The 25,467-nt window shown below is 35.9% G+C and overlaps 1 protein-coding gene across 3 annotated transcripts in view; it reads left to right on the top strand.

Moving 5' to 3' along the window:
* LOC310732128 (carbohydrate sulfotransferase 8-like) overlaps positions 1 to 25,467 on the top strand; it is a 104,567-nt gene that overhangs the window by 46,615 nt on the left and 32,485 nt on the right. The gene's annotated exons all lie outside the window — the stretch shown is intronic.

Genomic DNA, 25,467 nt, shown 5'->3' with positions numbered 1-25,467 from the left:
ATTTTTTCCTTTTTGTTTCTTCCTCATGTCATCTCAGGGAGTTTTTCCTTGTTATTGTTGTGACTGGCTCGTTAGGGAGAAATGTTTTATTATACAATCCCTGGCTAGGATCAGTCATCACTGTAGATCAAAAAACTAGTAAAGGACCCCTTATTTTCATATGCATTAGAAAGTACTTCTGGAACTTCAATTAGTTTATTGTTTTCAGATAAATATAAAAACCCAAATGCTCAGCACTGCATTGATCTGTAGACTACTAGTGTTGCGGTTTGTCCACCAATCTGGAATGTTCTCTTAGCAGTTTCCTGGTTACTCATATAAATTGCATCTCTTAGTAGAATAAATGTATTGCTGCATTTCTTCAGTCACTTTGAAAATTGATTCTGCATCGGCATCCACTTCTGTCGGATATTCAAATTCAGCTCATTTAATGCACGGACACTATTTGCTGACCATGAGCAAAATCCTGAGGCACACTTTTTATTTTCTAGCGTCACGTCAGGAAGGTACAGTAGGACTGCATACTCAGTTTGTCACTGTCGTGAGAGGGTTTAATACTCCGCATAGCCACACAAAGCCACAGTGGTCCTCGAGCCGCATCCTCCACACACCAACATCCATATCTGCTAGTTACATATTTTATTATATATATATATATATATATATATATATATATATATATATATATATATATATATATATAATTTATATATATATATATAATTTATATATATATATATATATAATTTATATATTTGGATAATTTCATGTCTACTGCTATTTTTATTGTAAATTCTTTTTTATTTAATGTCACTGCAATTAAATTGTATTGCAATTCTACAGTATTTTATTCCTGTATTCAATATTTTATTCTCAAATTTTTTAGTGTAATATTTTTTATTTTATTTTTGCCATCATCTATTCAGAAATAGTAAACTTTCTTTCGGCTTCTCCTATTAGGGGTCACCACAGCGGATCATCCGTATTCATGATCCGCATGTTTTTACGCTGGATGCCCTTCCTAACGCAACCCTCCCCATTTATCCGGGCTTGGGACCGGCACTAAGAGTGCACTGGCTTGTGCAACCCTAATGGCTGGGGTTGGTTCCCTGACTGTATTATGTCATAATAATAATCACACATTTGAATGTAAATATCATACAATATAAAAAAGACTTGTTTTACTTGACCGAGTGAACGCTTCTCCACAGCTGCGTCGGATTTCTGTCTCTAAATAGTTCTGAACTTAAACTGACCCTCAAGTGGTAAAATGAGATTAGGTGAACAGGAGAAGATAAAATGCTTTCACAGATTAAAAAACGTTGATATAACATTGGATTTTGGCCAAATATTTGCTTTAATGGTCTTAAAGTATTTTGAAGTGGAGTATTTCGGAGGTTTATTTGGACAGACAGACAGACAGACAGACAGACAGACAGACAGACAGACAGACAGACAGACAGACAGACAGACAGACAGACAGACAGACAGACAGACAGACAGAGAGAGGGAGAGAGGGAGAGAGAGATTTATTGTTTCATTCACATTTTACAAGGTAAAAAGTATAAAAACAAGTTACATTATAAATAAAAGAAAGATGGATGGATGGATGGATGGATGGATGGATGGATGGATGGATGGATGGATGGATGGATGGATGGATGGATGGACATTTTTGTTGGGATTATTCATTTCAAAGGAAGATTCACATATTACAGAGTAAAAAAGTATACTAAAAGCAATTTGTAGACAGACAGATAGATAGATAGAGAGTATCCAAATGAGAAACAGATGCAGTGAGAGGATGTGATGTAGCGCAGTACACTTGTTCTGTGTCAACACTGTAAACATTGCTGATACAACAGCAGACTTGATGTGAATAAAGTGACAATGAAAGTGACAGCGCAGTGCAAACAGCATGTCACAGTGAACAATGCAACCAGTGTAACAGCAGAGAGTGAATGACATTAAAGTGGCAGGGCATGCGGTTTTGAATAATGGATGTTGGTCAAGTTCAGGTACCTTGGAACATGTTGGTTGTAAGATCAATCCTACCACAATCAAATTACCTGCAGCTGCTGGCTATTGAGTCTTAGGCTAAACCCATTAACTGCCCACTTGAATGCATTGGATAAAGTCATTCTGGATAAGGATGTACACTAAATTCTGTTCTATGAATCCTAAATTCAGTTAAGTTTACTTCAACAGCAGCTCCAATGGTCTTAAGAAATATACCAAATAGAGTCTGGGGCTGTTTTTTTGCACCCTAGGCTGTATATTCCTGCAGTCACAGTCAGACATGTAATTACACAGAGTGACATACCCCTAGATTTTGTTTGTTTGGTTTTGATATTTGTTTTCAGCCTGTTTTGCTAACGAATGTTGAACAATGTGGATTATATTCTCCATGCTTTGTTTTCCCCAAAGACACATTTAAAAAAAACTTGGATTGGCATACCTATTGTCTAATATTAAATTGTGTGGTGTTAAAACTGTCTCACTGTAGATATAAATATATACAAATATTTCTTAAGGTGCAATTGACATTAAATAAAATTTTACCAGATGTTGGTAACAACCCATGCAATCCACAGATGCAAAGAAGTCAAAACAAAGATGTCAATAATTGAGGTTATGTGTAATAATGTGAAATGACACAGGAAAAAACACATGGAGAAATGGAGGTGAAAAAAAAGCCATGGAAAGCCAAGACACCAGATGAAATCAATCAGTAATTAGAAAGCAATCCTGCCCAGTGTCAGTGCAAATTAATATCAGCTGGTTCAATCCCAACTGATGGCCTGTATAAAGGTGTTCCATTACCAAGGTGTCACACAAGAAACATTTTATAATGGGTAAAAGCAAAACGCTCTCTTAACACCTTCGCAACCTTAGTGTTGCAAAACATACTGATGGTTACAGAAGGATTTCAAAACTTCTGAATGTTTCATTGAACACTGTTGGGGCCAAAATCCGGAAGTGGAAAAAACATAATTTCACTATAAACTGGCCACGACCAGATGCTCCTTGCAAGACTTTTGACAGAGGAGTGAAAAGAATATCAGAACAGTGCTCCAAGAGCCAAAGACCACTTGTGGAGAGCTTCGGAAAGATCTGGAATGAGCAGGTACAATTGTTTTAAAGAAAACAATAAGCAAAGCACTCAACCACCATGACCTGTGTGCGCGCTCACCACGCAAGACTCCATTTCTGAAAAAAAAGCATGTTGAAAGCAAAGTATGCTGCACAACATTTGGACAAGCCCGTGAAATACTGGGAGAATATAGTCTGGTCAGATGAGACCAAAATATTTGCTCTTTGGATGCCATAATACACATCATGTTTGGGGGTCAAATGGCTCTTTAAAAACACCATACCAATGGTGAAGTTTGAAGGTGGGACATCATGGTGTGGGGCTGTTTTTCAGCATATGGTACTGGCAAGCTTTATATAGTTCGAGGAAGGATGAATGGAAAAATGTACCAAGAGATTCTTGATAAAAATCTGCTGCCATCTACCAGGATGATAAAGATGAAACAAGTGTTAACTTTTCAGTAAGACAATGATCCCAAGCACACCGCTAAGGAAACTTTCAATTGGCTTCTAGAATGGTCCAGCCAATCACCTGACTTGAATCCAATTGAAAAATCTATGGAAAGCAGTAAAGATCAGAGTTCATTGAAGAGGCCCATGGAACCTTCAAGATGTAAAGAATGTTTGTGTAGAAGAATGGGCCAAAATCACACCTAAGCAAAGAGTGCAACTAGTTTCTCCATACAGGAGGCATCCTGAAGCTGTCAGTATTAAATTAATTTCAGCAAGAGTGTTTAATACTTTATCTCTGTCATTTCACATTATTACACATAATTAAATTTATGGATATCCAAGCATCTTTGAGTTCTTGTGTATGTGTGGATTGCATTAGTTGTTACCAACATCTGGTAAAAATGTAACATCAATAGCACCTTAAGAAATATATTTAATGAGAAAAATGGTGACGTGTTCAATACTTATTTTACCAGCGATATATATATATATATATATATATATATATATATATATATATATATATATATATATATATATATATATAAATCATAGGGCAGAAGCTACCTGACCACCAGGTCAGACTTGCATGCAGTCTAACAATAGTAAATGGAAATCTTTGCGCTCACAGGGTATTGGCAGAGGAAGAGATGTCAGGGGGTCACTCCATTAAATGACCAAGCAAGCAGAATAAAATGCTGTCAGAGGGATCACTTAATGTCTAATCTAAAATGATGGTCTCATTAGACCTGAACCAATGTCTGAGCTCAGATGTCATGCGCTGACCTTCTCTGCTTGCTAGACATCTGGAAAACAAGAAATCTATGGAAAATCCGGGAACAGAGACATTTGTGTTCATTCGTTATTTCCCTCAGGGCCAAAATAAAAACCCTTTTTTTTAAACCTCCTCCTGAAATATAACTCTTCTATTGTTTCCTTCACTCAGACTGCAGATTGCTTTTATGCAAATTCACCCGGGACTTGTTTTTCTTCCTTTTCATGGTTGCAGATTAAGGTCTGTCCTCTTTATGAGCTTATCTACATTTTAATGAGCATCATATTAGATGGAGGTGTTCGATAAGCGTTCTGTATCGTATCTCGGCCAGATATAGTCATCAGTGTGTCTGATTTGTTCCCCTTTTCCCCCTGTTTTGTATTAAAAATGACAGGCTGCAGGCTTGGGTAATTGGGGAAATGTTCTTCACGGCAGCTCAGAAAGCCCTTTTAGTCGCAAACTGCAATTTTCCGTTTAGATAAGCAACTTAAGAGACTAGGTGCAAAACCCACACCTCCCATTACGCTCAGGTAGCTGGTGCCATTAAGAGACGTGACATGTTGTCATACATGCCTTATTATTCCCAGTGAAACTCAGCACTGCTATTCTGAGCACAGGCTCGATAATAAGCTGCGGCGTGACAGTGACATGGAGCTGGAAGAGTCGTGACTAATGTCATTTAGACAGGAAATAAGATGCTGTGACACAGATGACGCATTTTAAAACTTTGAGGGGGGGCTCTCAGGGTAGGCCTGTGGGAACATGTCAGGGGTGTGACCAGATTTTTAAAAGCTATATCTCTGAGTGCTTTAAATGTTAAATGAACAGAAATGTTGCTTGTTAAATATCTAATCATCCGTGATCATTAGATAAGGACTTAAAAAGTCTATCACCTATCAGTAACTTGTGTTCAAGCCATTTTGGTTGAGCTTCGCCCTGAAAAACAATGGATATGTCATGCAGGTCGCATAGCAAGTATCATTCCATTTACACCAGTCATGCTTCAGAGGCATTTCACCAAATGGTTTACTTACTATAGATTTATCATTTGTTTTAGGTATCTCCAGAATTGATCAGTTCTGGGCAAATACAAGTTAAAGTCATTACACATCTATCTATTTCTGTCAGTATTTAGGTTTTATATAATAAAGATCTTACTGTACGAAATGATTGATAAACTTGAGAATATTCACGATTTTTTCTGCATTGTATCTTAGTTACTAGCTGTAGTTAACTGTGACATGAAACATTCAGACAGTAAAGAGGTCCAGATTTGAGATTATATTCAGCTTTACTGCCATTGTGCAGTGTCTAACCAGAAGTATGACTAACTATATTAATTTACAAAATGCAAAGTGAGCAAACAGAAGACAAACTGAAAACAAATCAATATTTGGTGTGATCACACTTTGTACACTTGCAAAAGTCTGGGATTTTGTAGGATCAGATGTCTGATTAAGCAATTATACCAGTAGTCCCCAACCTTTTTTGCGTCACGGACCGGATTAATGTCGGCCAATATTTTCATGGACCGGCCATTAAGGTGTTGCGGATAAATACAACAAAATAAAATGATACGACCAGCACAAAAACTGGTATTTTCTAAATATAATAATATTTGTGAATCCACTGTGTTGTTTTTTGTTCATTGTGCTAGCTTGGGGGTTTGAATTTAGCAGTAATGTATTATGTGTTGGCGGCCAGAGCCCCTTTAAGAAGGTAGCGGATGGAGGTAAGACATGTGACCGAGGCATCCTGCAGACAGATGTGGCAGAGAGAATCTGGTAATTTTCTAAAATTAAACATTGTTCAGAATCAGATAATAAATAAAACGGAATAAATGTAAGTTATGTAATCTTTCTGTGCGGCCCGGTACCAACTGACCCACAGACTGGTGCCGGTCCGCGGCCTGGTGGTTGGGGTTCCACTGAATTATACGAAACAGGTGCTAATGCTCATAAATTTCTTCCATAGGTAAAAACAGTCATTAAGTGAAACAGAAACAGCTGTAAAACAGGCTTCAGTCCAGGCAAAGAACAGCAAAAAGATGAGTTTGTGAAAAACATGTCAGGTTATACACCATATACAATGTGCTTCCACTGCATTAGCAACGTCTCTCTCAGGCAAAGATTTCAAAGCAAACTGGGGTTTTAAGATATGCTGTTCAACCTGTTTTGAAGAAGCTTGAAGAAAAATTCAATGTTGATCAGCCAAGGAAGCTTAAAGCGGCAGATGAAAGACATATCATACTTACTCATATTCAAAAACAGATGATGTCCAGCACTGCCATCAGTAAATTACTGGCAGAAACCAGTGGGATCCACGTACACCCACTTACTGTCTAAAGAAATCTGGCCAGAAGTGATCTTTATGAAAGAGTTGTAGCCAAAAAGCCACATGGAAACAAGGCTATGTGACTCAACAATGCTGGAAACATAGGAACTGGGGTGCAGAAAAATGTCAGCAGGTGCTCTGGACTGGACAATTTGAAATATTTGGCTGTAGCAGTGCACAAATTGTTTGAGAGAGAAGAACAATAATGAGTGTCTGCAGGAAACAGTGAAGCATCTTTAAGGATCCTTGTAAGTTTAACGTTGCATTTCTGCTAATGAAGTTGGAGATTTGGTCAAGATAAATGGTGTCTTCACTGCTGAGGAATACAAGCAGATACATATCTATCATGAAAAACAATCCGGAAGTCTTTAATATAAACAACCATATTTGGCTTAAGGTTCCAGGTGTGCATTGTTTGATAGTGGTTTGATTGGATGTTTAATTTTTTTTCTTTCTCTGCTTACAACATGGAAGCGCTAGTTCACAGCATTAACACACTTCAAAAGTTTTTCTCGCTATCGAATTTTAACCATTTGTTTCTAGTCCTCGCTTGCACAATCTTTCTGCTAGATAACAACATGCCTGCTTGTGCATTAATCACAGCAGATGAAGCAGTTTTAAAACCCATCATGAATCTAAAACACAACTATCAAAATAAATCTTTCTTTTGGCTTCTCCTATTAGGGGTCACCACAGCGGATCATCCGTATTCATGTTTGATTTGGCACATGTTTTTACGCTGGATACCCTTTCTAACGCAACCCTCACCATTTATCCGGGCTTGGGACCGGCACTAAGAGTGCACTGGCTTGTGCAACCCTAATGGCTGGGGTTGGTTCCCTGACCGGGGATCGAACCTGGGCCGCAGCATCCTAACCACTAGACCACCAGGAAACAACTATCAAAATAAACTACATAATATAAACATCTGTGAGCGGATCATTCTTGATGAATGATTCTTGAAAATGAGCAGAAAGTTTGTTTTCATAGATTTCAGTGGATATCAGTGTGTGTTGGAGTTTATGCCATATGCACTATAAAAGTACTTATTCTCAGAGTATAAAAGGAGAAGTATCACACAACCAAACTAGTGTGAACTAAAATGCTTTTATTTATAAATGGAGCCGAGTGAGGAGTTGGCGTGCGATTTGACACCACAGACGACACTTGGCGTCACATCCCAAGTTTGAAAAGCACAGGGAAAAACACATGAAATTCTTTCAAACACACACAGCAGCACTCTCTTTAAAAGCCAAATGCAGTATTTGAATGAATCCCAATGTGTCTCAGCTGTATTTGTTTGGACAATTTGTGCTGTGTGGACATCTGGTTTCTCCAAATTCAAAAAAAAAAAAAAAAAAAAGGTTTTTTTTTTACACTTTATAGATGCTTTCTCAATGACTATTAATATTAATAATAGTCAAATATCACTCTATATGAGCTTATTAAGACACACTTGCTGTGGTATGTGTTACACATGCTTTCTGAATGAAGCATAAACTCCCAAAAAATGGACTGAAATCCAGCACGTCCAAACTTTATTCATTTTTATTTATGAACGTAGAAATTATTTTTTTTAAATTAGTCCCGTGTTAATGCTTTTACCGAACCTCTATTTATACAGTCTGAATCAGGCTTTCAAGAGAAGTTAGAAACTCATAAATCAGTATACTCAAAGTGAGCGAAAACCTCATGACCTCTTTATTATTAATATTCAGAGGTTTAGGTGATTCCAGCAGTGTGGCTCTCTCAGATCATTTTACTCATCTCTCCTGTCTAATTATCCAAACTCTCCAACCGGTGCATGACCCAAACTGCCCTCTGGGGTTTAATTAGCTGTAAAGCTCGCAGCTCTGATGGTGAGATGAGCTGAATGATGAAGCTTTTAGACATCTGCACCAGAGCAGCTCGAATCCTTTGTTTTATTAAGAACTCGTGCCCTAATCGTGTCACACATCGGCCTTGTGTGTCCAGGTTTTCAGTTCAACATGTGTATGAAAAACAGTTTTCAGGAATTATTCTTTCTTAATGTCATTGAGTGTAAAAGGATTTGAATTTAATACAGTAAAAATAATTCGAAGCCCATTATTATTATTATTATTATTATTATTATTATTATTATTATTATTATTATTATTATTATTATCTGCTCATTTATAGCAAGGCATATGGGATAAGCATGTGCACTGTAGCCTCATGACCTTCTCATTAGCTCCACTTTCTGTCTGTATTTCGAAAATAAATGATCAACTAAGCTTTCAGTGTGAACATAAACCATGAGTTTGTCCCTTGTGATGGTTATTGTTAGTATAATAAAGCTTTGGCTGCATATGGCCAGATTTTATCTGAGTAATAAACAAAGATCCTTGTGCTTTGTGCTCTGGTTAGTTTGCTGCTGGTGAAAAAAAAAAAGAGAGTGACAGAGTGGAGGCATGGTGAATGATAATGGTTGCTTTTGCCCCTCATGGGAAATTGTATTTAAATGCAGGACATGATACATGGAAATGCAAATACAAATCCTCAAAAAGAATAAACATTAAGAATGCAGTGTAAAATTGATTAAATACACTTCATATTTGTTTACTAATCGTTTAGTAATAAGTAGTTTACTCTCTTGTTTCTTTCTGCTTTTCATTCAGGATGCAGGCTTGACTCTAATCCGTTTCAACATCAATTTAATGAGTAAATGTGCTGTAATGGCTGTATAATTTACAGAAGTAAAGGAGCTTGCCCTACGTTAATCGCATGAATTGCGAATGCAATTTACACATTATACTTCACATGTATTTTTGTTATATGTAGACCTTGCATATGTGGTTTTAGTTATGATGATTTTATGCTTAAAATGCACATAATGCTTTTTCTGTCATTAATTTTTTTTCATAATAATATAATTTAAATAATAATAAATACAATTATATTTGTTTGATTTTTTTGGTTTTGGATTTATCTTTTTTTTTTTATAAACAACTTAATGTTTTAATGTTTTACAAACAACTTAATGTTGAATGATTTAATTAGTATTTTTCACATTATTTGCCACAGTTATTATGGATTAACATAATTAAATTATTATAAGAATATAATAATCATTTTATTTTCGTTAGATTTTTTTTTCCACTTTATTTTTTACAAATCACTTTTTATGATTTTACTCAGGGTTTTTTTTTTTTTTTTTTTTTTACATTATTTCTTAAAGTTGTTGGAAATTTAAGCAGCTTAATTCCAGTGAATAAACAAAAAAATATAAAGCTAAGTTTAGCTAAGTAACCTGCCAAAGGTTGTGTTACCAAAAACTAAAAAGTAATGTATAGTTCAGAGTTGTACAATAAAATTATTTTTCAGAAAAGAAGTAATGGCTTCATTATAAACCCTCTGTCTGTATAAAAGCTTGTGTTACAACCACACTTCAAAAAAGTTTGGATACTGTGCAAATAAATTTATTTTCGTTTGAGAGAAAATTTCTGAAATTGTTTCATAATTTGTATACAGTCGTTTACAGATTAGTGAAGCTCCGCCCATCTTTATTTCTGAGAAACTCTGCCTTTCTAAAACACACTATTTATACCCAATTATCTTAATGACCTGTTGTTTATTAACCTCATTAGTTTCTAAAACTGTTAGATTTTAATAACTAACTTTTACCCTTTTTTTTTATGAAAATGGTAAATTATCTCAGTGTAAACATTTGGTGTTTTTTTTTTTTTTTATATCATTATTGTGAATAGAATATGGATTTATGAGATTAGCAAATTATGCCATTCTGTTTTTATTTACATTTTACACAGTGTCCCAATTTTGTTTGGAATTGGGGTTGTACTACACCCCCTGAAGCAATATTTGGACAGTATTGTAGGATGTAGTACAGATGGTCCCTGAGTTACGATGGTTCGACTGACGATTTTTCGATCTTACGATGATGATAGCGATACGACAACATTTTGTAAAATATTTTATGCAGCAGCGTACGATGTGCGATATGTTGGACGCGCAGCCTGGATGAATGTATCTCTCTCCCTGTGAGATGCCCCACTCTCGCTAGCGGTCAACGGAGTGCAGTCTCAGTGTAATTTTTTTTCAGTTTCAAACAGCAATTGTAGTGATAATAGCATGTCTTCCAAGCGCCCAAGTATGTCTCCTGCTGGTAGTGAAAAAAACAAGAGGAAAGCCATCAGTTTAGAGCAGGAAATAAAAATTATACATCAGCATGAAGCAGGAAGGCTGTCACAATCATAGCACCATGATATTTTTGACCTACGATTGGTTCGTTGTAACGTTTCTCCATCGTAAGTAGAGGGCTACCTGTATATTGCTCTCAAAATGCAGGATGTAGTATGTTGATCTTAAAATGGCAAGAAAAAAGGCTATTAACAAAGGAAAACATACAGACTATTATAACCCTTCAGGTCTTTTAGTGATTACTCTATTGGTGTAGGTCTTTTCTATATAGAAATTGCAAAAAAAAAAAAGTCAAGGGATCATTAAGTACAGTTTCTTACACTATCAAATGACACTTGTAAACTGAAGAAAACTATGACAGGATGAGGTCTGGCAGGCACCAAACCACAACACAATCAGAAGACACGTTTCTGAGAGGCGTCTCACAGGACAACAGCTTCAAGCGCATATTAACAGTGGTCCAAGTAAGTCTCAAAGTGAGAATGACACTGTGAATAGAAGATTTCGAGCTACAAGGTGTGAAAGCCAGTAAAGTGTGTGTATATATGTGTGTGTGTGTTTGTACTGTATGTGTGTGTGTGTGTGTGTATATATATATATATATATATATATATATATATATATAAATATATATATATATATATATATATATATATATATATATATATATATATATATATATATATATATATAAAAATATAAATATACAGTACAGACCAAAAGTTTGGACACACCTTCTCATTCAAAGAGTTTTCATGACTATGAAAATTGTAGATTCACACTGAAGGCATCAAAACTATGAATGAACACATGTGGAATTATATATGGAATTATATACATAACAAAAAAGTGTGAAACAACTGAAAAATGTCATATTCTAGGTTCTTCAAAGTAGCCACCTTTTGCTTTGATTACTGCTTTGCACACTCTTGGCATTCTCTTGATGGGCTTCAAGAGGTAGTCACCTGAAATGGTCTTCCAACAGTCTTGAAGGAGTTCCTAGAGAGATGCTTGCCACTTGTTGGCCCTTTTGCCTTCACTCTGCGGTCCAGCTCACCCCTAAACCATCTCGATTGGGTTCAGGTCCGGTGACTGTGGAGGCCAGGTCATCTGTCGCAGCACCCCATCACTCTCCTTCTTGGTCAAATAGCCCTTGATGCCTTCAGTGTGACTCTACAATTTTCATAGTCATGAAAATAAAGAAAACTCTTTGAATGAGACAGTGTGTCCAAACTTTTGGTCTGTACTGTATATGTCAGTCAAGTAAAACATTTAATCGCAATTAATCGGATGATTGTCATGACTTAACTCGTACTCTTAATAATTTTCACGTTTTTAATACTCTAATCAACATGGACATGGACAAATATTGATGCTTAATGCAAATGTATGTTTATTTTTCGCCGAGAGCATGAAGACAAAATATTCGTAAATGTTTTAAAGTCATTATGCTGTTTTAATTTACGTGAGTCATCAGGACACCAAACCGAACTTATGTTGTTTCCACACGGACGGTTTTAAATTGTTGGATGTGTTGATCATGCCGGATTTTGGTGCTTGAGTTGAAATTTTGCGCATCAGTGAACAAATGTTTAGTGATTAAAAATCATTTGTATGAAAAGACATCATTCGTATTTTCAATAAAAATGGTCAAACAGAAATGCATTAAACGTGTGTAAATATTTGTGTATATATATATATATATATATATATATATATATATATATATATATATATATATATATATATATATATATAAAGGAAACTAGAGTTACTAGCTACTCACTTCGTACCGGAAATCAAATTTGTTTTGGGTAAGCATGAAAACGCTTAAGAATCCATTGCGCTAGCGTTAGCTGCTTACCAAGAAGTGGCTTAAGAAACACACTTCTTTCACATTGTGATAATGGAGTATTGTTTGTAGAATTTTTAGGAAAATAATGAAATTTATAATTTTTTTAAACTGATTTTCTTAGTCATTTTATTTATGATTTATTTATATTACACTATCAGAATGTATACAGTTTTCTGTATGCATTTAGATCGTCTGCAGCCTGTTTAATTCCAAACATCAATTTCACGCACGCCAACACCATTCGAAAAAAGCGCAATCCAGTTTTTCCCTAAAACTCCAGTCATGGTCTGCTATGAAAAAAATGTTCTCAAAGATCAGGAAAATTGTAAAGGTTACATATTTGCTTTACAGTGAGGCTGAGACAAGCCATTGCATGGTTAGAGTAGGATATTATCCAGAAATAAGTCTTGTATTTTGGTTTGGGATTTGCTCTGAAGTGTAGTTAGTTTAACTAGTAGTTAAATGAATCACTCTGCATTTAGGAGGTTGAAAGGAGCATTGAAATGCTACCAAAAGCATTGGTACAAAAGGGTTTTTTTTTTCAATGCAGTGAATGCACTTTTTAGCTTAAACAGAATGTTTTGGCTGGAGCCTTTCTGGCATGTTTTGTGAATGTTTGCTATGCTAATTGTGTGAATACATCATTGTATTTAATGCATAGCTCATTTTGAAGAACGCTGTTTCTGGATTGCATCTTCGTTTTCACCATGCCTGAATTCAATCACAAAAAACTGAACTGAATTGTGATCAAGTACAAACTTTTAATGTATTTTGTAGATTCGTGATCCACAAATTGTATAAACAAAATTCAAATATGGAATTAAGAGATGAGATGTTGAATCAGAGGTCAAATTCCAGCACCAGTTACCTGCCATTGATTGGCCCTTTAGCAAGGTCCTTAACCATCAATTGCCCAGCTGTATGAATAAGCATCTACGAAATGCCATGAAACGTTACATATAACAGGTTCTACTGTTATAGCTTAAACATGATCAAGTGCATTGTGCTTCTCTGATAAGACTTTTAACCAGGTTATGGCTTGTCAGTTGAGTACCCCAAAGATCTGATCAGTTCAATATGCATAAGATGATGCTGTATGTATGTTCAATAGTAACAAAAAGCTCAATAAATAATACAGTATAATATCTGTAGACATTTTTTCTTGCAACCCGGTAGCAAGTTTTCCAAGGCTCGGGACTGGGTCATGTTTGATAACCTCTGCTCTAAACATATAAACATCCCTAAAATCAGCTCAAGTGAAATGTGCTATTTGTGAACTAGACCTGAATGAAGTAAAAAAAAAAAATAAAAAAAAAAGATTAATGTTTTATAAATAAATAACAGTTAAAAAATTTAAGTAAGAGTTGTGTGAATAATGGATGAAGAGTAATTGATGTAATTAAACCCCCACATTCATTTGTATTTTTTTAAGCAGAACAGACAGTTTCAGCTTCATTGAATCTGAACAATATAACAGACTTCTAAACCTAGAAACTATGTTGATTAATAGTAATAACTGGGTATGAAGCAGGAATATATCCTAAATAGGACATACATTTCACCTTACCTTGCACACACACATTCACAGACATTGTCTGGTTTGGGCAAGTGTGAAAAAGATCAAGATTCTGTGGCTAGAATAAATAAATAATAAATTAATTTGATGTGTTTTTGGGTCAGAGTGGCTTACTCCCTCACTCTGTCCAATCACAGTGATATTACTGTAGATCAGATGCACCTGTGAACTCATGTACCATCACACAGATCACACACTCCGGGAAGAGAAGTGATAGTAATAGCACGTTCCTTCAAGTGTGTTTGAGGAAAATATTGAAAAAAGATTTCTTCTAACTTCTTTTTAGGTACGGTATGTATTAAAACAAATAGCTCATCATCAAATCAGAGATCTCCTGGACACCCAGGCAAGAGTCTTCCACTAGCCAAGGAACAACGATTGATGGATGTGTATTATAATGTGTATTAGCTTGTCCTTCATATTGTTTGCCTTCAGGAATTCCTCAGGAAAGTGTGTATTTGTAATATTGTCCTGTCCAGGTGCCTCTGTAATGGCATTAGTTACTGCTGCTCTGTAGGTTGCCAAGTTGATGTATGCATTATTCAGCAATGCAGCACATCAAATGTGTAAGAAAACATGTCTTTTGATTACCAGTGTTTCTCAAACACTGATCCTACAATAGCACATGAGTGTGTGATCTGCATGGCAACTTCCACTGATAGCAGCAGTGTGCAGCTTTCAAATCAGGAAAAGTGTGGCTTTGTGGCTTCTCATTATCCAGTGTGCAGACAAGCGTGCGGAGCTGATGATTTTGTGTTGTCTTCAATTATCAGCCAAATATATCTGCTTATGTCTCCTATGCTCCAATTAGGGGATTTTCTCACCCATGTGAATTTGAGACTTCAAAATGAGAAATTTGATTAATCTGAATAGAAAGATGTATGTATTATAATAAATATGCATCATTCATTCCTTTATTTTCACTAACTGCTTTCTCTAAGTCAGGGTTCTAAGATGATTCAAAGCGTATATCTGGACATGAAGCAGAAATACATTCCAAAAGGACTTGTTTCCTGTCACTATTCCTGAGCTGTTCTTAGATCTCAAGCACAATCTCAACAGGTCTTGATAACGGCTTCTTGTGTAATTAGCAGCGGTGGACACTAGTAAGATGTAAATGTAATTAGTTACTGTGCTTATGTAACCCCTCTTGGTTCTCGTGTCAGATTCTCCCAAAAAAGATAATTTTCAACACAGTTTTTAGAGTTCATCCATGCGTTGTGTTTACTGCGGGTAAACATAAAGACATGTAGGTTGCATAAATACAGCTCATCCGTTTACAAAACATTTACCTCAACAGTTCAGCCGGATGTGACGAGAGAATGGCTGATGCAACTTACGTTTTTAATTTTCTTACATCACCTATAGGTGGCACTAATTCCCCTCTTCTCGGGTGTAATATATAAAAATGTGAATTACACAAACAAAATGTATATAATAAAAAGAACTATTTCACTAGCTGGAAAAATATTTTGGCGCCATTCAAAATAAATTACTTTTCTTTCACTTTCAAAGACTTTTACTTTAACTTTACTACATTTCAAAGTCAAATATCGTACCTTTTACTCAACTTTACTTTTACTACATTTTGCAAAATCACACAAACTTGTCAAAAAAGGTGTCAGTGTCAGAGTCTAACTAACAGTGTCAGACTCTAACCGCATTCTGTGATTTATTTTCCGCAGTTGAAAAGAAGGTTTGGGGCTCATGATAATTCTGTTAATAGATTGTTGTGTTAAGAGTAACATTAGTCTTTTCACATACTGTAAACAGAATTTATTAAGCAAGACTTTTGTGACAAAAAATGATAATAGAACATTACAGCCACAATAGATCATAGTACTTTGGATACTTAAGTACATTTGAAGACAAATACTTTTGTACTTTACCTCAAGTGAAAGTTTAAAGGGACATTTTTTAACTGGAGTCATATTTTACCAAGTGTATCTTTACTTTTTCTCAACTGCATGATTTGTTTACTTCATCCACAACTGATAATTTGACAGAGCCCCAAAGCTAAGAAACCAAAAAAAAAAAAAAAAAATGTGAACGCTTTGGACATAAAGGGAAGAGATGAATGAGATCTGCATCGTATGAAGTGAGATGGTACACTACATGTCACCATGTGAAACGGACATGAAAAAAACTTGCCATTTTGTAAAGATACTGTAGTAACCTGAGCTCAGAATCCAACTGGAGATCCTGCAGCCATGCCGTAGCAACACTTTACATTCTTTCACCTTTCTTCCTATGTGTAGTTCATTTCACTTTTATATGTTTTAACTTATTTTTTTGTTTTTTTTAACCATTTTTTGTTTTAAATCCTTTTTCACAAAAAGGCTGCGATGGAAATTCATCTTCGGAAAATTATTTTTATTTGATTTTAAACATGGCAAATGGCACAGTCCAACTTGATATGGTCTTTGGTCTTGGTTGATCATATTTTATATCATAAGAGCTGAATGACCTTTGGCACTTACTCAATAATGTCTCTACATGTGAACATGTGTGTGTAAATTAATTCCTATCTCCCATTACAAAATATAGGTGTTTTAAATATACTGTACATACTAAGGTTTGAAAAATCCTCACACAAGACCAGGATTTTTATGCTTTTACATATGTGATTGCTGCATAAATGCTCGGTAAAATAGATCACATTAAACGTTTTACACTTATTTGATTGCAGTGTGCACATCACTATAATTTGCGCTTATAGAGTGCAAATATTGAATAATATTCTGTACAATAAATGTAGGATTGTATAATATGCTAATATTAAAGTGCTTTGAAAGATTGCAATGTGCAAAAATGCAAATTTAGCCAATTATAAAGCTGGAAGAATTAACATATTTAATGTTTTTTTTTTTTATCAGTTTGGAATGTAATGCAGCTCAGCAAAATTAAGGGAAATAACTCCAAAGGGGTTAAACACTTCTAAGGAAAAGTCATCCAACTTGCCATGACCTTATTTATAATCTGTTCAGCTGCTCATGAGCCAACTGCAACACATAGATACACAAGCACTGATAGCCTTGAGCAAAACACACACACACACACACACACACACACACACACACACACACACACACACACACACACACACACACACACACACACCCTCTATTACATTACATACAGCCTGGAGCAAGACACAGACTCACATCTCATCCTCAGCAACACAAATGATCTTTTTCTAGCTCAGGACCAAACCATCCATACTAAATAAAACATTAGGATATCAGATAACACCCCACGTCCTTTCCTATAGACACAATATAGAGTATGACTAAACGTTTGTGCACCTGACACCCTTATGAGCTTGCATTTATGCCAGATTTATTCCCATATGTTTTATCTATAATACCCTCTACATCTCTAGGAAGGTTTTCCAGTAGATTTTGAAGCATTGATGTGTAGATATGAAAAGAGGAAGGCCAAGGAGGGGGTTCATGGATGTGGTGAGGGAAGACATGCAGGTAGTTGGTGTGAAAGAGGCAGACGTAGAGGACAGGGTGGTATGGAGACGGATGATCCGCTGTGGCGACCCCTAATGGGAGCAGCCGGAAGAAGAAGAAGAAGAGGTGTGTAGATTTGCACATTCTTACTCAGGGGTTTTCAGTTCACTTCATCCCAAAAGTGTTCGTGGGGCTGAGGTCAAGGTACAGGAGGTACAGGCTTTGTACAGGACTTTTGAAGATTTTCCACTCAAAATCCCCCCAGGCAAACCTTGTCTTCTTGGGGGCTTTGGAATTGTTACGCTAAAATAAATGTATGACTCTTAGTTTCAGTGCAATTGTAAAGCTGCAGCACACAGAAATATTCCTCCAGCTTTGTGGCAACAATTTAGGAAAGAACTACATATGGGTAAGATGCTCAGGGGTCAACATACCTTGTGGCCACATAGTGTATGTGTTAGAAGACAGGACTACTGATGCAGATCCTGTTTTCCCAGAATGTTGTTATAAAGTGTCAGACTAGTGAAACCTTCAACCCCCTCTCTAAGAGTCTTACTGCAAAGTGAAATGATTTCATCATTGAATAATATGAGGCATAATGTAGTCTTTGGGCTGCTGCAGTATTTAAGGCTAAATAAAGACCCAAGTAACCGATTTGCCCTTGAAAACTGATCTGTTGATTCTAATATTAAACTCCTGTTTAAATTGTTCAAAAATAAGCACAGTAAAATATAATAAAGTAAATAAAGTAAAATGTTTCCTCAATATATTCAGTAATAAAGTACAATTAAAGATTTAATGTCAGTGTTACACATAATTTGTATAAATATGTCATTATGCATTAAACATACATTAAAATTTCCAGTCACAATTGTTAATAGTGGCACATTTCAGAATGACACAAGTGATGAGCTGATATAGTTTATGTTTTTATTTGCACATATTAGAAATGTTAACTTTTACAGATTTGCCATTGGTATAAAAGCGATGCATCGTTGCCATTTGAAAAAAAAGAGTGCAGGCAGGGTGGAGTGGGTGGAGAAGAGTGATAGCAGGAGTGATTTGTGATAGAAGAGTATCTGTGAGAGTGAAAGGGAAAGTTTATAGGACTGTGGTGAGACCTGAGATGTTGTATGGTTTAGAGACAGTGGCATTGAGTAAAAAGACAAGAGGTGGAGCTGGAGGTAGCAGAGCTGAAGATGTTAAGTTTTCGTTAGGAGTGATGAGGATGGGCAGGTCTAGAAATTAGTTTATTAGAGGGACAGCGGATGTAGGACGTTTTGGAGACAAAGTGAGGGAGGCGTGATTAAGATGGTTTGGACATGTGCAGAGGAGGGACATAAAAAAGTGAACTACTGTATTGGTACCATATTGAATTGCATAGCATCATATTTTTTTCCACTGCATCATACTACATTGAATTGCATTGTGTTAAATCGAATCAGATTGTACTGCATCAAATCGGTAGCTTTTACATGTGGATCTCTAATGTATCCAATCCCTGGATAAGCATCGAGATGCGAATCGTACACACCCCTCTTTTGATTTCATTTTTGAAAAATACAAGAGATAATTGTTGCATGTAGCGAGTGAAGAGTACTTTCCAAATATTCCTGCAGCTTAATATCTTTTGGCAGCTTGTTTTCTTTGTGTAATTTCCTCAGATTTAAAGGGGCATCCAGTTCTCCCTAAAGTCCCCGTGGTGCCCCATTCTCTCCATTTGTTAATGATGGCCTTCATGATACTTCATGGTACATTCTGTTTTTAACATTCTTCTTTAACCACACATATATATATATATATATATATATATTTATATATATACATATATATATATATATATATATATATATATATATATATATATATATATATATATATATATATATATATATATATATATATACGTATATATATATATATATATACGTATATATATATATATATATATATATATATATATATATATATATATATATATATATATATATATATATATATTCCACCACAGACATCTATGTCATTCTATGAAGCCAAATAAATGTCTTTATTCGAACTTTTAATATTATTAACCAGCAGATCTCAGGACTGAATTTTATTAGAATAGATCTAGCAGTCTTTCGGTTTTCCTGTCCTCTTTCTCTCTCTTGAACTGGTGGGACAGCAATGGATTGCCCCTCAGTTAATCGTCCTCCTGGTGAAAGCTGGCTATTGTTATGAGCTGAGTGCTGCTTTATCTGTAGAGCCTTAATGATGCGTCTGCAAGCTCTATGAAGCTGACAAGGTCGGATCGAGCGCAATAACACATCACACGCATCCACGGTAATTGACAATTATTGAATTAGAGCTGAATGAGTCAGAGTTTCCAGGTTTAACCAGAGCACTCAGGTTTAAGGTCGACCAGGAAAGCTATGTAATTGCACACATAGACCGAACACGAGCACACACAGAGTCAAGAACAGAGAGCTCAGGACTGATTGATTCACTTACACTGTCTAAAATAGTGTGTGTTTTACAGAATAAGGATATCAATTGCAATCTGAGGGGGTGTACGTTATTTTTCCTTCAAATTGGAAATAATATCAGACTTACAGGAGTTCATTCAGACTGATATGTGATTTTTGGTAAATACAGACAGTACTGTACATTGGGGTGTAACAGATCACACAACTCTACATACCTCGTCATGGTTTGGTTTAAATTCGGTACAGTTAGTGGAAAACAAATGCAAAACACACATTTTTTTCAAGATAAGATAAACTTTTTTTTATTCGTCCAACAGTGGGGAAATTTCTGTGTGAGAGCAGCGAAGAAAAAGATATGGGCAAATATAGAAAAAATGTATAAATTAATAAAAAAATTTTAGAAACATAATACAGTATATACAACACAATGTATAAACACAAAAGAAGAAAAAGAGACCACCAATAAGTAGTTACGCTATCAAACATATTGCGCTATCAAACATATTGCACATAGGCAATATTGCTCAGTTTTAAATGATTGTTATTGCACATTTATTGCATTACAAACTTTGTTATTGTTATTATTGCACAGTTAAACACAATAACGGTGTATATTTTTGTGACTGGTTCACTGGGAGCAGCTCTGATTGTATTTTAGTAATGGCATTTATTATAAACGTGTGAACATTAGCAGTTTACATTTTTAAAACAATTGTAAATAAAATGCCTGCTTGGTTTCAATAAAAATGTAATTAAATTTAAAAAAAAATTCTTTATGTACATGATGTGCGTTAATAAATGAGAATGTGCATGCACGTGTTTTTGGAGTTTTTTTTTTACACAACAGCGTTGCCGCGATTTGTTTGATGAAGACGTTATAAAAATACATACAGTACATGTTTATCTGTCAGGAATCCACCTGCCACGCCCCCTTCAGCCCCCTTCAGCGTGGCAGGTGTTTTCTCGGCCGCTTTCTCTGAAGCTCCCAGCTTCAATCACGCACATATGGTGCTCGTTTATCATCATCACCAGCTCCTATTTAAACTTCCACACTCTCAATGTCTGTTATTGTTGGTATATGTTGGTTCACGGCGGTCGTTGTTATCGCGCATGCGTATCCCGGTACGTGTCTTCCCACCGGCACTTCTACCAAGCGCGGCTTTCGCCTCCCGTTCATCGCAAAACATTTAACAACAAAAGGCATATGTGCAGTAACTAACAGCAGAGATTTACCAGTATACAATACAACACCTGTAAGGTTTGATTTTTCCGCCACTTCCGCGAGTTCTTCTGCGGCTGCACAGCGCGAGATAACCGACGTTTAATGGCAAATTTAAATCCTTGTGCTCGAGATATCAGGGTTCGGCGATATAACTGATAAAAAAAATCAATTTGGCGGTTCCACTTCAAAAACGTCGACTTAACCCTCATAAGGTCTTCGTTTCCTGTTTACAAATCTGGTCTTTGGGGTCTATATGACCCCAACAATTGATAGAGAAATTATAAAAAAAATATAAATTTTTAATTATACAAATAATATATTTTTTCTTCTGTTTACTTCTCATCTATTCATTAATGCTGTGTTTTGGGAGATATGAAGTACTTTTGTACCTATTTACCACACAATTCCTCAACTACACCATAAGCTTGCATATGAAATATTAATTTTTTATGAAAAAAATCACTTAAATGATGATTTAAATTTATGATTTATGCTGGATTTATAGTTTTTTTTTTGACAAATGAAGAAAAAATATTGAGTTTTTTTCACATTTCCCATTTATTTCAATGTGGGGTCATATTGACCCCGAAGACCAGAAGTGTAAAAAAAATGTTTACATACCTTCAGAACAACCGAATCAAGCCCAGTTTTTTTGTGTGTGTATAGATAGATTATGTAGGAAAAGTCACAAAATATTATTCCACTCAGATGAAGGGAACCCTTTTTTTTTTTTTATCAAGGAAAAGTCGATTGGGGTCATATAGACCCCAAGGACCGATTAAAGGTTAATAGGGTTGTCGAGGTAACCGAGGTCGAGATAACCGGGTTCCACTGTATGTATATATATATATAAATAAAATTATGCAATGCACTTTTTTATCATATTGATTAAATTGAATAATTGATTAAATAGGCACAAATTAAAGTAATTAAATTAAATATATTGAAAAAATGTAATAGTTAACATTTTTTAGGTAATACAGATAAGTGTGTGTGTGTGTGTGTGTGTGTGTGTGTGTGTGTGTGTGTGTGTGTGTGTGTGTGTGTGTGTAATTGTCAAAAACCTCTCCTTTTAAGGTGAAATTCTTGAAGCTGCACATAAAACGCAAAAGAATCCTAGACATGCGCAGTACATCACACATGCGCAGTACAAATCGTTTTTCTGGTACGGATTCATGCACGTGAAACAAGGATGTGCACACGTGCACCGAGATGAATGTCTTGTACCGTAACAGTTCACAGTTGTTTTACCCAAAACAGTAATCTGTACCCGTATCTTAAAAAGTCTTAAATGCTTTGAAAGCTTCTTCACTCTGGAGCTCAGATGTAGACACTCAATAGTAGATCAATCACAGCACTAATTTACCAATTAGGCTCATTAGGTTTTATAAATAAACACACATCACACCATCCCTGTCCGTGCCTCTACACTCCACTGTTTAATGAGCAGACTTGCAAATCAATCTTTAATAAACACACTTTAAAGATTTACATTCATTTTTAAAGTTAGTTATCTGATTTCCCATCAATCAGAGATGTTATATCAGACAGTATAAAGTTGTTCTAGATATTGAAGTTAACCTAACTTAGACTGCTACTGTGTTCCTGCTAAAAGTAAAAAATTTGTAGTTATGATTGTATGTGTGTGTTGGTGTGTGTGTGTGTGTGTGTGTGTGTGTGTGTGTGTGTGTGTGTGTGTGTGTGTGTGTGTGTATATATATATATATATATATATATATATATATATATATATATATATATATATATATATATATATATATATACACAGTGAGGAAAATAAGTATTTGAACACACTGCTATTTTGCAAGTTTTCCCACTTAGAAATCATGGAGGGGTCTAAAATTGTCATCGTAGGTGCATGTCCACTGTGAGAGACATAATCTAAAAAAAAAAATCCAGAAATCACAATGTATGATTTTTTAACTATTTATTTGTATGATACAGCTGCAAATAAGTATTTGAACACCTGAGAAAGTCAATGTTAATATTTGGTACAGTAGCCTTTGTTTGCAATTACAGAGGTCAAACGTTTCCTGTAGTTTTTCACCAGGTTTGCACACACTGCAGGAGGGATTTTGGCCCACTCCTCCACACAGATCTTCTCTAGATCAGTCAGGTTTCTGGCCTGTCGCTGAGAAACACGGAGTTTGAGCTCCCTCCAAAGATTCTCTATTGGGTTTAGGTCTGGAGACTGGCTAGGCCACGCCAGAACCTTGATATGCTTCTTACAGAGCCACTCCTTGGTTATCCTGGCTGTGTGCTTCGGGTCATTGTCATGTTGGAAGACCCAGCCTTGACCCATCTTCAATGCTCTAACTGAGGGAAGGAGGTTGTTCCCCAAAATCTCGCAATACATGTCCCCGGTCATCCTCTCCTTAATACAGTGCAGTCGCCCTGTCCCATGTGCAGAAAAACACCCCCAAAGCATGATGCTACCACCCCCATGCTTTACAGTAGGGATGGTGTTCTTGGGATGGTACTCATCATTCTTCTTCCTCCAAACACGTTTAGTGAAATTATGATCCAAAGTTCTATTTTGGTCTCATCTGACCACATGACTTTCTCCCATGACTCCTCTGGATCATCCAAATGGTCATTGGCAAACTTAAGACGTGCCTGGACATGTGCTGGTTTAAGCAGGGGAACCTTCTGTGCCATGCATGATTTCAAACCATGGCGTCTTAGTGTATTACCAACAGTAACCTTGGAAACGGTGGTCCCAGCTCTTTTCAGGTCATTGACCAGCTCCTCCCGTGTAGTTCTGGGCTGATTTCTCACCTTCCTTAGGATCATTGAGACCCCACGAGGTGAGATCTTGCATGGAGCCCCAGTCTGAGGGAGATTGACAGTCATGTTTAGCTTCTTCCATTTTCTAATGATTGCTCCAACAGTGGACCTTTTTTCCCCAAGCTGCTTGGCAATTTCCCCGTAGCCCTTTCCAGCTTAGTGGAGGTGTACAATTTTGTCTCTAGTGTCTTTGGACAGCTCTTTGGTCTTGGCCATGTTAGTAGTTGGATTCTTACTGATTGTATGGGGTGGACAGGTGTCTTTATGCAGCTAACGACCTCAAACAGGTGCATCTAATTTAGGATAATAAATGTAGTGGAGGTGGACATTTTAAAGGCAGACTAACAGGTCTTTGAGGGTCAGAATTCTAGCTGATAGACAGGTGTTCAAATACTTATTTGCAGCTGTATCATACAAATAAATAGTTTAAAAATCATACATTGTGATTTCTGGATTTTTTTTTTTAGATTATGTCTCTCACAGTGGACATGCACCTACGATGACAATTTCAGACCCCTCCATGATTTCTAAGTGGGAGAACTTGCAAAATAGCAGGGTGTTCAAATACTTATTTTCCTCACTGTATATGTGTGTGTGTGTGCAAGTGGCTGCTGGTTCCTTTTGGTCTCATGAGGAAACATTTTAGTCAGTGAGCTGTCACATCAAACTCGCTTTGCACTGCTGCGTTAAACATCTTTCGAGATCAAATGCCCTCTGAGCTCTCAATCACACAGCGGAAAAAAAAAAAAAATCTAAAAAATATTTTATCCTGCAAACTTCACTCACTTTCAAGGGACCAAAAGAGAAGAATGATGTGTTTTTTGGTGAAGGAAACGTTTGAATTTTTTTATCTGCTGGGGTGGTGGGGTTAAAGTGGGGGGTGGGGGGGCGTTGTGCACAGCACAGGTCCTGCGGAGACTTTTTTTAAAACAAAATCAAGATATGAATGAATGAATATATTTTACTCATTTCATATCTGTATTTAATGATAAAGTTTGACTGTCAAACTAAAATCTCCCTTTGTTATTATAAAAGCCTAATTATTTGTTAGATTTACCCAACAGAATGGTACATTCCAAATAAACAAACGTTTTTATTTCAATAGCAATGAGTATAAATAAGCGATATATCTCTAGAAAAGTGATGCTCATTTGCCTGTATGGTGCATAACAAAATAATAAACTAATCTAACATAATAAATACATTCAAAATCATAATAAAATCTCCACAATAATACAATAGTACCACA

The sequence above is a fragment of the Silurus aristotelis genome (assembly GCF_946808225.1).
Source record: "Silurus aristotelis genome assembly, chromosome: 10".
Lineage (NCBI taxonomy): Eukaryota > Metazoa > Chordata > Actinopteri > Siluriformes > Siluridae > Silurus > Silurus aristotelis.
The sequence above is the reverse complement of the archived record's forward strand: the minus strand, read 5'-3'. Positions and strand labels throughout refer to the sequence as shown.